The sequence below is a fragment of the Colletes latitarsis genome, chromosome 3 (assembly GCF_051014445.1).
Source record: "Colletes latitarsis isolate SP2378_abdomen chromosome 3, iyColLati1, whole genome shotgun sequence".
In the NCBI taxonomy this organism is placed as follows: domain Eukaryota; kingdom Metazoa; phylum Arthropoda; class Insecta; order Hymenoptera; family Colletidae; genus Colletes; species Colletes latitarsis.
The window spans coordinates 10,608,432-10,623,297 of NC_135136.1; positions in this window are offsets into that span (position 1 = coordinate 10,608,432).

The window sequence follows — 14,866 nt, forward strand, 5'->3', positions numbered from 1 at the left end:
CTGATCGAGGGTTCTTTCTGCTTTGGATCACGTAGTAATGTGGTACCACACTGAAACAGTCAATTAAACCTGGTTTCGATGAATATTTTAGAGGATGACGCAAGTTAGGTCTGGGATAGGTCTAGGATTTGCCCTCATCAGGCTCATTCTTTCGCATATTTGTCATACTTGATGGCTAGATCCTGGGCTTTTTCTGGATTGCATCACGTAGTAGTGTGGTACCACACTGAAACAGTCAACTAAACCTTGTTTCGATCAATATTTTAGAGGATAACGCAAGTAAGGTCTGGGATAGGTCTGGGATTCGCCCTCATCAGGCTCATACTTTCGCGTTTTTCACATACTTGTTGAACTGATCCTGGGTTTTTTCTGGTTTGGATCACGTAGTAATGTGGTACCACACTGGAACAGCCCACTAAACCTGGTTTCGATCAATATTTTAGAGGATAATATAAGTTAGGTCAGGGATAGCTCTGGGATTCGCCCTCATCAGGCTCATACTGTCGCGTTCTTCACATACGTGTTGGACAGATCCTGGGTTTTTTCAGGATTGCGTCACGCAGTAATGAAGTACAACACTGAAACAGTCGATTAAACCTGGTTTCGATCAATATTTTAGAGGATAACGCATGTTAGGTCTGGATAGGTCTGGGATTTGCCCTCATCAGGCTCATTCTTTCGCATATTTCTCATACTTCATGGCTAGATCCTGGGCTGTTTCTGGATTGTATCACGTAGTAATGTGGTACCACGCTGAAACAGTCAATTAAACATTGTTTCGATCAATATTTTAGAGGATAACGGGTGTTGGGTCTAGGTTAGGTCTAGGATTTGCCCTCATGAGGCTCATACTTTCGCGTTTTTCACATACTTGTTGAACAGATCCTGGGTGTTTTCTGGATTGCATCACGTAGTAATGGGGTGCCGCACTGAAACAGTCAATTAAACCTGGTTTCGATCAATATTTTAGAGAATAATTCATGTTAGGCCTGGGTTAGGTCTGGGATTTGCTCTCATCAGGCTCATTCTTTCGCATATTTCTCATACTTGATGGCTAGATCCTGGGCTTTTTCTGGATTGCATCACGTTGTAATGAAGTACAACACTGAAACAGTCAATTAAACCTGGTTTCCATCAATATTTTAGAGGGCAACGCATGCTAGGTCTCGGTTAGGCCTGGGATTTACCCTCATCAGGGTCATACTTTCGCAGTTCTAACATACATGTTGACCTGATCGAGGGTTTTTTCTGCTTTGGATCACGTAGTAAAGTGGTACCACAGTGAAACAGACCACTAAACCTGGTTTGGATCAATATTTTAGAGGATAACGCATGTTAGGTCTAGGTTAGCCCTGAGATTTTCACACATCAGACTCATACTTTCGAATTCTTCACATACTTGTTGAACGGATCCTGGGTTTCTTCTGGTTTGGATCACGTAGTAATGTGGGACCACACTGAACCAATCAATTAAACCTGGTCTTGATAAATATTTTTGAGGATAACGCATGTTAGGTCTGGGGTAGGTCTAGGATTTGCCCTCATGAGGCTCATACTTTCGCATATTTCTCATACTTCATGGCTAGATCCTGGGCTGTTTTTGGATTGTATCACGTAGTAATGTGGTACCACGCTGAAACAGTCAATTGAACCTTGTTTCGATCAATATTTTAGAGGATAACGCAAGTTAGGTCTGGGATAGGTCTAGGATTTGCCCTCATCAGGCTCATACTTTCGCGTTTTTCACATACTTGTTGAACTGATCCTGGGTTTTTTCTGGTTTGGAACACGTAGTAATGTGGTACCACACTGGAACAGCCCACTAAACCTGGTTTCGATCAATATTTTAGAGGATAACGCAAGTTAGGTCTGGGATAGGTCTAGGATTTGCCCTCATCACGCTCATTCATTCGCATATTTCTCATACTTGATGGCTAGATCCTGGGCTTTTTCTGGACTGCATCACGTAGTAATGTGGTGCCACACTGAAACATTCAATTAAACCTGGTTTCGATCAATATTATAGAGCATAACGCAAGTTAGGTCTAGGATAGGTCTGGGATTCGCCCTCATCAGGCTCATTCATTCGCATATTTCTCATACTTGATGGCTAGATCCTGGGCTTTTTCTGGATTGCATCACGTAGTAGTGTGGCACCACACTGAAACAGTCGATTAAACCAGGTTTCGATCAATATTTCTGAGGATAACGCATGTTAGGTCTAGGTTAGGCCTGGGATTTTCTCTCATCAGACTCATACTTGCGCATTCTTCACATACTTGTTGAACAGATCCTGAGTTGTTTTCTGGTTTGGATCACATAGTAATGTGGTACCACACTGAAACAGTCGACTAAACCTGGTTTCGATCAATATTTTAGAGGATAACGCAAGTTAGATCTGGGATAGGTCTGGGATTTGCCGTCATCAGGCTCATTCTTTCGCATATTTCTCATACTTCATGGCTAGATCCTGGGCTATTTCTGGATTGGGTCACGTAGTAATGTGGTACCACACTGAAACAGTCAATTAAACCTGGTTTCGATCAATATTTTAGAGGATTACGCATGTTAGGTCTAGGTTAGGTCTAGGATTTGCCCTTATCAGGCTCATACTTTCGCGTTTTTCACATACTTGTTGAACAGATCCTGGGTTTTTTCTGGTTTGGGTCACGTAGTAATGTGGTACCACACTGAAACAATCCATTAAACCTGGTTTCGATCAATATTTTAGAGGATGACGCATGTTAGGTCTAGGTTAGGTCTGGGATTTGCTCTCATCAGGCTCATTCTTTCGCATATTTCTCATACTTGATGGCTAGATCCTGGGCTATTTCTGGATTGTATCACGTAGTAATGTGGTACCACACTGAAACAGTCAATTAAACCTGGTTTCGATCAATATTTTAGAGGATAACGCATGTTAGGTCTGGGTTAGGTCTAGGATTTGCCCTCATCAGGCTCATACTTTCGCATATTTCTCATACTTCATGGCTAGATCCTGAGCTATTTCTGGATTGGATCACGTAGTTATGTGGTACCACACTGAAACAGTCAATTAAACCTGGTTTCGATCATTATTTTAGAGGATAACGCAAGTTAGGTCTGGGATAGGTCTGGGATTTGCCCTCATCAGACTCACACTTTCGCACACTTCACATACTCGTTGAACAGATCCTGGCTTATTTTCTGGTTTGGATCACATAGTAATGTGGTACCACACTGAAACAGTCGATTAAACCTGGTGTCGATCAATATTTTAGAGGATAACGCAAGTTATGTCTGGGATAGGTCTGGGATTTGCCCTCATCAGGCTCATTCTTTCCCATATTTCTCATACTTCATGGCTAGGTCCTGGGCTATTTCTGGATTGGATCACGTAGTAATGTGGTACCACACTGAAACATTCATTGAAACCTGGTCTGGATAAATATTTTAGAGGATAACGCATCTTAGGTCTGGGTTAGGTCTAAGATTTGCCCTCATCAGGCTCACAGTTTCGCGTTTTACGCATACTTGTTGGACAGATCCTGGGTTTTTTCTGGTTTGGATCACGAAGTAGTGAGGTACCACATTGAAACAGTCCATTAAACCTGGTTTCGCTCAATATTTTAGAAGATAACGCATGTTAGGTCTAGGTTAAGCCTGGGATTTGCCCTCATCGGGGTCATACTTTCGCAGTTTTAACATGCATGTTGACCTGATCGAGGGTTCTTTCTGCTTTGGATCACGTAGTAATGTGGTACCACACTGAAACAGTCAATTAAACCTGGTTTCGATGAATATTTTAGAGGATGACGCAAGTTAGGTCTGGGATAGGTCTAGGATTTGCCCTCATCAGGCTCATTCTTTCGCATATTTGTCATACTTGATGGCTAGATCCTGGGCTTTTTCTGGATTGCATCACGTAGTAGTGTGGTACCACACTGAAACAGTCAACTAAACCTTGTTTCGATCAATATTTTAGAGGATAACGCAAGTAAGGTCTGGGATAGGTCTGGGATTCGCCCTCATCAGGCTCATACTTTCGCGTTTTTCACATACTTGTTGAACTGATCCTGGGTTTTTTCTGGTTTGGATCACGTAGTAATGTGGTACCACACTGGAACAGCCCACTAAACCTGGTTTCGATCAATATTTTAGAGGATAATATAAGTTAGGTCAGGGATAGCTCTGGGATTCGCCCTCATCAGGCTCATACTGTCGCGTTCTTCACATACGTGTTGGACAGATCCTGGGTTTTTTCAGGATTGCGTCACGCAGTAATGAAGTACAACACTGAAACAGTCGATTAAACCTGGTTTCGATCAATATTTTAGAGGATAACGCATGTTAGGTCTGGATAGGTCTGGGATTTGCCCTCATCAGGCTCATTCTTTCGCATATTTCTCATACTTCATGGCTAGATCCTGGGCTGTTTCTGGATTGTATCACGTAGTAATGTGGTACCACGCTGAAACAGTCAATTAAACATTGTTTCGATCAATATTTTAGAGGATAACGGGTGTTGGGTCTAGGTTAGGTCTAGGATTTGCCCTCATGAGGCTCATACTTTCGCGTTTTTCACATACTTGTTGAACAGATCCTGGGTGTTTTCTGGATTGCATCACGTAGTAATGGGGTGCCGCACTGAAACAGTCAATTAAACCTGGTTTCGATCAATATTTTAGAGAATAATTCATGTTAGGCCTGGGTTAGGTCTGGGATTTGCTCTCATCAGGCTCATTCTTTCGCATATTTCTCATACTTGATGGCTAGATCCTGGGCTTTTTCTGGATTGCATCACGTTGTAATGAAGTACAACACTGAAACAGTCAATTAAACCTGGTTTCCATCAATATTTTAGAGGGCAACGCATGCTAGGTCTCGGTTAGGCCTGGGATTTACCCTCATCAGGGTCATACTTTCGCAGTTCTAACATACATGTTGACCTGATCGAGGGTTTTTTCTGCTTTGGATCACGTAGTAAAGTGGTACCACAGTGAAACAGACCACTAAACCTGGTTTGGATCAATATTTTAGAGGATAACGCATGTTAGGTCTAGGTTAGCCCTGAGATTTTCACACATCAGACTCATACTTTCGAATTCTTCACATACTTGTTGAACGGATCCTGGGTTTCTTCTGGTTTGGATCACGTAGTAATGTGGGACCACACTGAACCAATCAATTAAACCTGGTCTTGATAAATATTTTAGAGGATAACGCATGTTAGGTCTGGGTTAGGTCTAGGATTTGCCCTCATCAGGCTCATACTTTCGCATATTTCTCATATTTCATGGCTAGATCCTGGGCTATTTCTGGATTGGATCACGTAGTAATCTGGTACCACACTGAAACAGTCGATTAAACCTGGTTTCGATCAATATTTTAGAGGATAACGCAAGATAGGTCTGGGATTGGTCTGGGATTTGCCCTCATCAGACTCAAACTCTCGCACACTTCACATACTCGTTGAACAGATCCTGGGCTATTTTCTGGTTTGGATCACATAGTAATGTGGTACCACACTGAAACAGTCGATTAAACCAGGTTTCGATCAATATTTTTACGATTAACGCATGTTAGGTCTAGGTTTGGCCTGGGATTTTCACTCATCAGACTCATACTTTCGCATTCTTCACATACTTGTTGAACGGATCCTGGGTTTTTTCTGGTTTGGATCACGTAGTAATGTGGGACCACACTGAAACAATCAATTAAACCTGGTCTTGATAAATATTTTAGAGGATAACGCATGTTAGGTCTGGGTTAGGTCTAGGATTTGCCCTCGTCAGGCTCATACTTTCGCATATTTCTCATACTTCATGGCTAGATCCTGGGCTGTTTTTGGATTGTATCACGTAGTAGTGTGGCGCCACACTGAAACAGTCGATTAAACCAGGTTTCGATCAATATTTTTACGATTAACGCATGTTAGGTCTAGGTTTGGCCTGGGATTTTCACTCATCAGACTCATACTTTCGCATTCTTCACATACTTGTTGAACGGATCCTGGGTTTCTTCTGGTTTGGATCACGTAGTAATGTGGGACCACACTGAACCAATCAATTAAACCTGGTCTTGATAAATATTTTAGAGGATAACGCATGTTAGGTCTGGGTTAGGTCTAGGATTTGCCCTCATCAGGCTCATACTTTCGCGTTTTTCACATACTTGTTGAACAGATCCTGGGCTATTTCTGGATTGGATCACGTAGTAATGTGGTACCACACTGAAACAGTCAATTAATCCTGGTTTCGATCAATATTTTAGAGGATAACGCAAGTTAGGTCTGGGATAGGTCTGGGATTCGCCCTCATCAGGCTCATACTTTCGCGTTCTTCACATACGTGTTGAACTGATCCTGGGTTTTTTCGGGATTGCATCACGTAGTAATGAAGTACAACACTGAAACAGTCAATTAAACCTGGTTTCCATCAATATTTTGGAGGACAACGCATGTCAGGTCTGGGTTAGGCCTGGGATTTGCCCTCATCAGGGTCATACTTTCGCAGTTCTAACATACATGTTGACCTGATCGAGGGTTTTTTCTGCTTTGGATCATGTAGTAAAGTGGTACCACACTGAAACAGTCCACTAAACCTGGTTTGGATCAATATTTTAGAGGATAACGCATGTTAGGTCTAGGTTAGCCCTGAGATTTTCACTCATCAGACTCATACTTTCGAATTCTTCACATACTTGTAGAACTGATCCTGGGTTTTTTCTCGTTTGGATCACGTAGTAATGTGGTACCACAATGGAACAGCCCACTAAACCTGGTTTCGATCAATATTTTAGAGGATATTACAAGTTAGGTCTGGGATAGGTCTGGGATTTGCCCTCATCAGGCTCATTCTTTCGCATATTTCTCATACTTCATGACTAGATCCTGGGCTGTTTTTGGATTGTATCACGTAGTAATGTGGTACCACGCTGAAACAGTCAATTGAACCTTGTTTCGATCAATATTTTAGAGGATAACGCAAGTTAGGTCTGGGATAGGTCTAGGATTTGCCCTCATCAGGCTCATTCATTCGCATATTTCTCATACTTCATGGCTAGATCCTGGGCTGTTTTTGGATTGTATCACGTAGTAGTGTGGCACCACACTGAAACAGTCGATTAAACCAGGTTTCGATCAATATTTTTGAGGATAACGCATGTTAGGTCTAGGTTAGGCCTGGGATTTTCTCTCATCAGACTCATACTTTCGCATTCTTCACATACTTGTTGAACGGATCCTGGGTTTTTCCTGGTTTGGATCACGTAGAAATGTGGGGCCACACTGAAACAATCAATTAAACCTGGTCTTGATAAATATTTTAGAGGATAACGCATGTTAGGTCTGGGTTAGGTCTAGGATTTGCCCTCGTCAGGCTCATACTTTCGCATATTTCTCATACTTCATGGCTAGATCCCGGGCTATTTCTGGATTGCATCACGTAGTAATGTGGTACCACGCTGAAACAGTCAATTAAACCTTGTTTCGATCAATATTTTGAAGGATAACGCAAGTTAGGTCTGGGATAGGTCTGGGAGTCGCCCTCATCAGGCTCATACTTTCGCGTTTTTCACATACTTGTTGAACTGATCCTGGTTTTTTTCTGGTTTGGAACACGTAGTAATGTGGTACCACACTGGAACAGCCCACTAAACCTGGTTCCGATCAATATTTTAGAGGATAATACAAGTTAGGTCTGGGATAGGTCTGGGATTTGCCCTCATCAGACTCATACTTTCGCACACTTCACATACTTGTTGAACAGATCCTGAGTTATTTTCTGGTTTGGATCATATAGCAATGTGGTAGCACACTGAAACAGTCGATTAAACCTGGTTTCGATCAATATTTTAGAGGATAACGCAAGTTAGGTCTGGGATAGCTCTGGGATTTGCCCTCATCAGGCTCATTCTTTCGCATATTTCTCATACTTCATGGCTAGATCCTGGGCTATTTCTGGATTGGATCACGTAGTAATGTGGTACCACACTGAAACATTCAATGAAACCTGGTCTGGATAAATATTTTAGAGAATAACGCATCTTAGGTCTGGGTTAGGTCTAAGATTTGCCCTCATCAGGCTCATACTTTCGCGTTTTTCACATACTTGTTGAATTGATCTTGGGTTTTTTCTGGTTTGGATCACGTAGTAATGTGGTACCACACTGGAACAGCCCACTAAACCTGGTTTCGATCAATATTTTAGAGGATAATATAAGTTAGGTCTGGGATAGCTCTGGGATTCGCCCTCATCAGGCTCATACTTTCGCGTTCTTCACATACGTGTTGAACAGATCCTGGGTTTTTTCAGGATTGCGTCACGCAGTAATGAAGTACAACACTGAAACAGTCGATTAAACCTGGTTTCGATCAATATTTTAGAGGATAACACAAGTTAGGTCTGGGATAGGTCTGGGATTTGCCCTCATCAGGCTCATTCTTTCGCATATTTCTCATACTTCATGGCTAGATCCTGGGCTGTTTCTGGATTGTATCACGTAGTAATGTGGTACCACGCTGAAACAGTCAATTAAACATTGTTTCGATCAATATTTTAGAGGATAACGGATGTTGGGTCTAGGTTAGGTCTAGGATTTGCCCTCATCAGGCTCATACTTTCGCGTTTTTCACATACTTGTTGAACAGATCCTGGGTGTTTTCTGGATTGCATCACGTAGTAATGGGGTGCCGCACTGAAACAGTCAATTAAACCTGGTTTCGATCAATATTTTAGAGAATAATTCATGTTAGGCCTGGGTTAGGTCTGGGATTTGCTCTCATCAGGCTCATTCTTTCGCATATTTCTCATACTTGATGGCTAGATCCTGGGCTTTTTCTGGATTGCATCACGTTGTAATGAAGTACAACACTGAAACAGTCAATTAAACCTGGTTTCCATCAATATTTTAGAGGGCAACGCATGCTAGGTCTCGGTTAGGCCTGGGATTTACCCTCATCAGGGTCATACTTTCGCAGTTCTAACATACATGTTGACCTGATCGAGGGTTTTTTCTGCTTTGGATCACGTAGTAAAGTGGTACCACACTGAAACTGTCCACTAAACCTGGTTTGGATCAATATTTTAGGGGATAACGCATGTTAGGTCTGGGAAGGTCTAGGATTTGCCCTCATGAGGCTCATTCTTTCGCAAATTTCTCATACTTCATGGCTAGATCCTGGGCTATTTCTGGATTGGATCACGTAGTAATGTGGTACCACACTGAAACATTCAATGAAACCTGGTCTGGATAAATATTTTAGAGGATATCGCATCTTAGGTCTGTGTTAGGTCTAAGATTTACCCTCATCAGGCTCATTCTTTCGCATATTTCTCATACTTCATGGCGAGATCCTGGGCTGTTTCTGGATTGTATCACGTAGTAATGTGGTACCACGCTGAAACAGTCAATTAAACATTGTTTCGATCAATATTTTAGAGGATAACGGATGTTGGGTCTAGGTTAGGTCTAAGATTTACCCTCATCAGGCTCACAGTTTCGCGTTTTTCGCATACTTGTTGAACAGATCCCGGGTTTTTTCTGGTTTGGATCACGAAGTAATGAGGTACCACAATGGAACAGTCGATTAAACCAGGTTTCGATCAATATTTTTACGATTAACGCATGTTAGGTCTAGGTTTGGCCTGGGATTTTCACTCATCAGACTCATACTTTCACATTCTTCACATACTTGTTGAACGGATCCTGGGTTTTTTCTGGTTTGGATCACGTAGTAATGTGGGACCACACTGAAACAATCAATTAAACCTGGTCTTGATAAATATTTTAGAGGATAACGCATGTTAGGTCTGGGTTAGGTCTAGGATTTGCCCTCGTCAGGCTCATACTTTCGCATATTTCTCATACTTCATGGCTAGATCCTCGGCTATTTCTGGATTGGATCACGTAGTAATGTGGTACCACACTGAAACAGTCAATTAATCCTGGTTTCGATCAATATTTTAGAGGATAACGCAAGTTAGGTCTGGGATAGGTCTGGGATTCGCCCTCATCAGGCTCATACTTTCGCGTTCTTCACATACGTGTTGAACTGATCCTGGGTTTTTTCGGGATTGCATCACGTAGTAATGAAGTACAACACTGAAACAGTCAATTAAACCTGGTTTCCATCAATATCTTGGAGGACAACGCATGTCAGGTCTGGGTTAGGCCTGGGATTTGCCCTCATCAGGCTCATACTTTCGCGTTTTTCACATACTTGTTGAACAGATCCTGGGTTTTTTCTGGTTTGGATCACGTAGTAATGTGGTACCACACTGAAACAATCCATTAAACCTGGTTTCGATCAATATTTTAGAGGATAACGCATGTTAGGTCTTGGTTAGCCCTGAGATTTTCACACATCAGACTCATACTTTCGAATTCTTCACATACTTGTAGAACTGATCCTGGGTTTTTTCTTGTTTGGATCACGTAGTAATGTGGTACCACACTGGAACAGCCCACTAAACCTGGTTTCGATCAATATTTTAGAGGATATTACAAGTTAGGTCTGGGATAGGTCTGGGATTTGCCCTCATCAGGCTCATTCTTTCGCATATTTCTCATACTTCATGACTAGATCCTGGGCTGTTTTTGGATTGTATCACGTAGTACTGTGGTACCACGCTGAAACAGTCAATTGAACCTTGTTTCGATCAATATTTTAGAGGATAACGCAAGTTAGGTCTGGGATAGGTCTGGGATTTGCCCTCATCAGGCTCATACTTTCGCGTTTTTCACATACTTGTTGAACTGATCCTGGTTTTTTTCTGGTTTGGAACACATAGTAATGTGGTACCACACTGAAACAGTCGATTAAACCAGGTTTCGATCAATATTTTTACGATTAACGCATGTTAGGTCTAGGTTTGGCCTGGGATTTTCACTCATCAGACTCATACTTTCACATTCTTCACATACTTGTTGAACGGATCCTGGGTTTTTTCTGGTTTGGATCACGTAGTAATGTGGGACCACACTGAAACAATCAATTAAACCTGGTCTTGATAAATATTTTAGAGGATAACGCATGTTAGGTCTGGGTTAGGTCTAGGATTTGCCCTCGTCAGGCTCATACTTTCGCATATTTCTCATACTTCATGGCTAGATCCTCGGCTATTTCTGGATTGGATCACGTAGTAATGTGGTACCACACTGAAACAGTCAATTAAACCTGGTTTCGATCAATATTTTAGAGGATAACGCAAGTTATGTCTGGCATCCCGGCGGGCCGAGTTCGTCGCCTCTATGTGGCAATGGTCCAGTCGGTGGCCCTATACGGGGCCCCCGTCTGGGCGGACGACCTGGCTGCCTCCCGGCGCAGCATGACTATGCTGCGTCGGGTGCAGAGGCGCATGGCGCTCAGGGTCGTCCGCGGGTATCGGACCATGTCACATGAGGCGGCGACGGTTCTAGCGGGGATGCCGCCCATGGACCTGCTCGCGCGGTCGCACGCGGTGATGTACCGGCACCGCGTCGACCGTCGCGCGGGGGTGGGGGCGGTCCCGGGCGGGCAGGAACCTGCTTGGGGCGATTTGAAGCGCCAGGCCCGGCAGTCCGTGTTGCTCGCGTGGCAGGAGCGGCTGGCTCTGCCAACCGCGGGACACCGGACTGTCGGGGCGGTTCGGCCACTCCTGAAGGAGTGGCTGGACAGAGGCCATGGCAGCCTCACCTACCGGATGGCACAGGTATTTTCCGGGCATGGCAGCTTCGGAAGATACCTGTGCCGGATAGGGAAGGAGCCGACGGCGCGTTGCTGCCACTGCGACGCTGAGCAGGACACGGCGGATCATACCCTGGAGGTATGCCCCGCGTGGGAGGGGGAGCGCCGTGTCCTGGTCGGCGTCGTCGGGCGGGATGTCTCGCTGCCGGGCGTGGTGCGCGCCATGCTCGGCAGCGAGGAGAAGTGGAGGGCCGTGGCCTCCTTCTGCGAGAACGTAATGTTGCAGAAGGAGGCCGCGGGGAGGCAGCGCGAGCTTCAGCGGCGCGCTGAAGCTCGCGCTCGTGCGGTGGCCCGAGGTCGTCGCCCGGTCGCGAGGCGTCGCGGGCGGCCGCCTCGGCGTGGCGGATGACCTAGGCTGGGAGGCGGGTCCTGAGGGGACCCTCCTCCCGCCAGGCGGCGCCGGGTCGGACCGGTTGGGGGTAAGAGTGCCTCCCCCTACCGGTCCGACGCAAGGGGAGGCACCCTCGGCGGTCTGGTGCGGCCATGAACGCCCGGACGCCGAGGGGTGGAAACGGGGTCGCGGGCGGATGCGAGTTGGGGCTCGCAGCCGCCACTAAACGCGGCCCCGGGACGGACAGCGGCGGGATGGAGTGGCCCCGTCCCGCCGCTATGAGGCAGTGTGTCTACTGGGGGGACCGATTGTCCCCCCGCGGGATGGACGCGAAAGCGCGGGCACGGGGAGGATACCGGAAGAATGCTTCGAGCGATTCCCGGTATCCTCCCAAAGCGTGCCGAAGGGTCACCGTGGGGTTTTTAGTGGGTAGGTCCCGCGCCTGTCGTTGTACGGGCGCGGGGAATCCCACACACCCCTCCCACCTCTCCCCAAGGAGGTGGGAGGGAGTCTTTCGAAGATTTTCCCCACGACAAAAAAAAAAAAAAAAAAAAAAAAAAAAGTTATGTCTGGCATAGGTATGGGATTTGCCCTCATCAGGCTCATACTTTCGCGTTTTTCACATACTTGTTGAACAGATCCTGGGCTATTTCTGGATTGGATCACGTAGTAATGTGGTACCACACTGAAACAGTCAATTAATCCTGGTTTCGATCAATATTTTAGAGGATAACGCAAGTTAGGTCTGGGATAGGTCTGGGATTCGCCCTCATCAGGCTCATACTTTCGCGTTCTTCACATACGTGTTGAACTGATCCTGGGTTTTTTCGGGATTGCATCACGTAGTAATGAAGTACAACACTGAAACAGTCAATTAAACCTGGTTTCCATCAATATCTTGGAGGACAACGCATGTCAGGTCTGGGTTAGGCCTGGGATTTGCCCTCATCAGGCTCATACTTTCGCGTTTTTCACATACTTGTTGAACAGATCCTGGGTTTTTTCTGGTTTGGATCACGTAGTAATGTGGTACCACACTGAAACAATCCATTAAACCTGGTTTCGATCAAGATTTTAGAGCATAACGCAAGTTAGGTCTAGGATAGGTCTGGGATTCGCCCTCATCAGGCTCATACTTTCGCATATTTCTCATACTTCATGGCTAGATCCTGGGCTATTTCTGGATTGGATCACGTAGTAATGTGGTACCACAATGAAACATTCAATTAAACCTGATCTTGATAAATATTTTAAAGGATAACGCATGTTAGGTCTAGGTTAGGTCTGGGATTTGCTGTCATCAGGCTCATTCTTTCGCATATTTCTCATACTTGATGGCTAGATCCTGGGCTTTTTCTGGACTGCATCACGTAGTAATGTGGTGCCACACTGAAACATTCAATTAAACCTGGTTTCGATCAATATTTTAGAGGATAACGCATGTTAGGTCTGGGTTAGGTCTAGGATTTGCCCTCATCAGACTCATGCTTCCGTATTTTTCACATACTTGTTGAACAAATCCTGAGTTTTTTCTGGTATGGATCACGTAGTAATGTGGTACCACACTGAAACATTCAATTAAACCTGGTCTTGATAAATATTTTTGAGGATAACGCATGTTAGGTCTGGGGTAGGTCTAGGATTTGCCCTCATCAGGCACATACTTTCGCATATTTCTCATACTTCATGGCTAGATCCTGGGCTGTTTTTGGATTGTATCACGTAGTAATGTGGTACCACGCTGAAACAGTCAATTGAACCTTGTTTCGATCAATATTTTAGAGGATAACGCAAGTTAGGTCTGGGATATGTCTGGGATTTACCCTCATCAGGCTCATTCTTTCGCGTTTTTCACATACTTGTTGAACAGATCCTGGGTTTTTTCTGGTTTGGTTCACGTAGTAATGTGGTACCACACTGAAACAATCCATTAAACCTGGATTCGATCAATATTTTAGAGGATAACGCATGTTAGGTCTAGGTTAGGTCTGGGATTTGCTCTCATCAGGCTCATTCTTTCGCATATTTCTCATACTTGATGGCTAGATCCTGGGCTTTTTCTGGATTGCATCACGTAGTAATGTGGTGCCACACTGAAACATTCAATTAAACCTGGTTTCGATCAATATTATAGAGCATAACGCAAGTTAGGTCTAGGATAGGTCTGGGATTCGCCCTCATCAGGCTCATACTTTCGCATATTTCTCATACTTCATGGCTAGATCCTGGGCTATTTCTGGATTGGATCACGTAGTAATGTGGTACCACAATGAAACATTCAATTAAACCTGATCTTGATAAATATTTTAAAGGATAACGCATGTTAGGTCTAGGTTAGGTCTGGGATTTGCTGTCATCAGGCTCATTCTTTCGCATATTTCTCATACTTGATGGCTAGATCCTGGGCTTTTTCTGGACTGCATCACGTAGTAATGTGGTGCCACACTGAAACATTCAATTAAACCTGGTTTCGATCAATATTTTAGAGGATAACGCATGTTAGGTCTGGGTTAGGTCTAGGATTTGCCCTCATCAGACTCATGCTTCCGTATTTTTCACATACTTGTTGAACAAATCCTGAGTTTTTTCTGGTATGGATCACGTAGTAATGTGGTACCACACTGAAACATTCAATTAAACCTGGTCTTGATAAATATTTTTGAGGATAACGCATGTTAGGTCTGGGGTAGGTCTAGGATTTGCCCTCATCAGGCACATACTTTCGCATATTTCTCATACTTCATGGCTAGATCCTGGGCTGTTTTTGGATTGTATCACGTAGTAATGTGGTACCACGCTGAAACAGTCAATTGAACCTTGTTTCGATC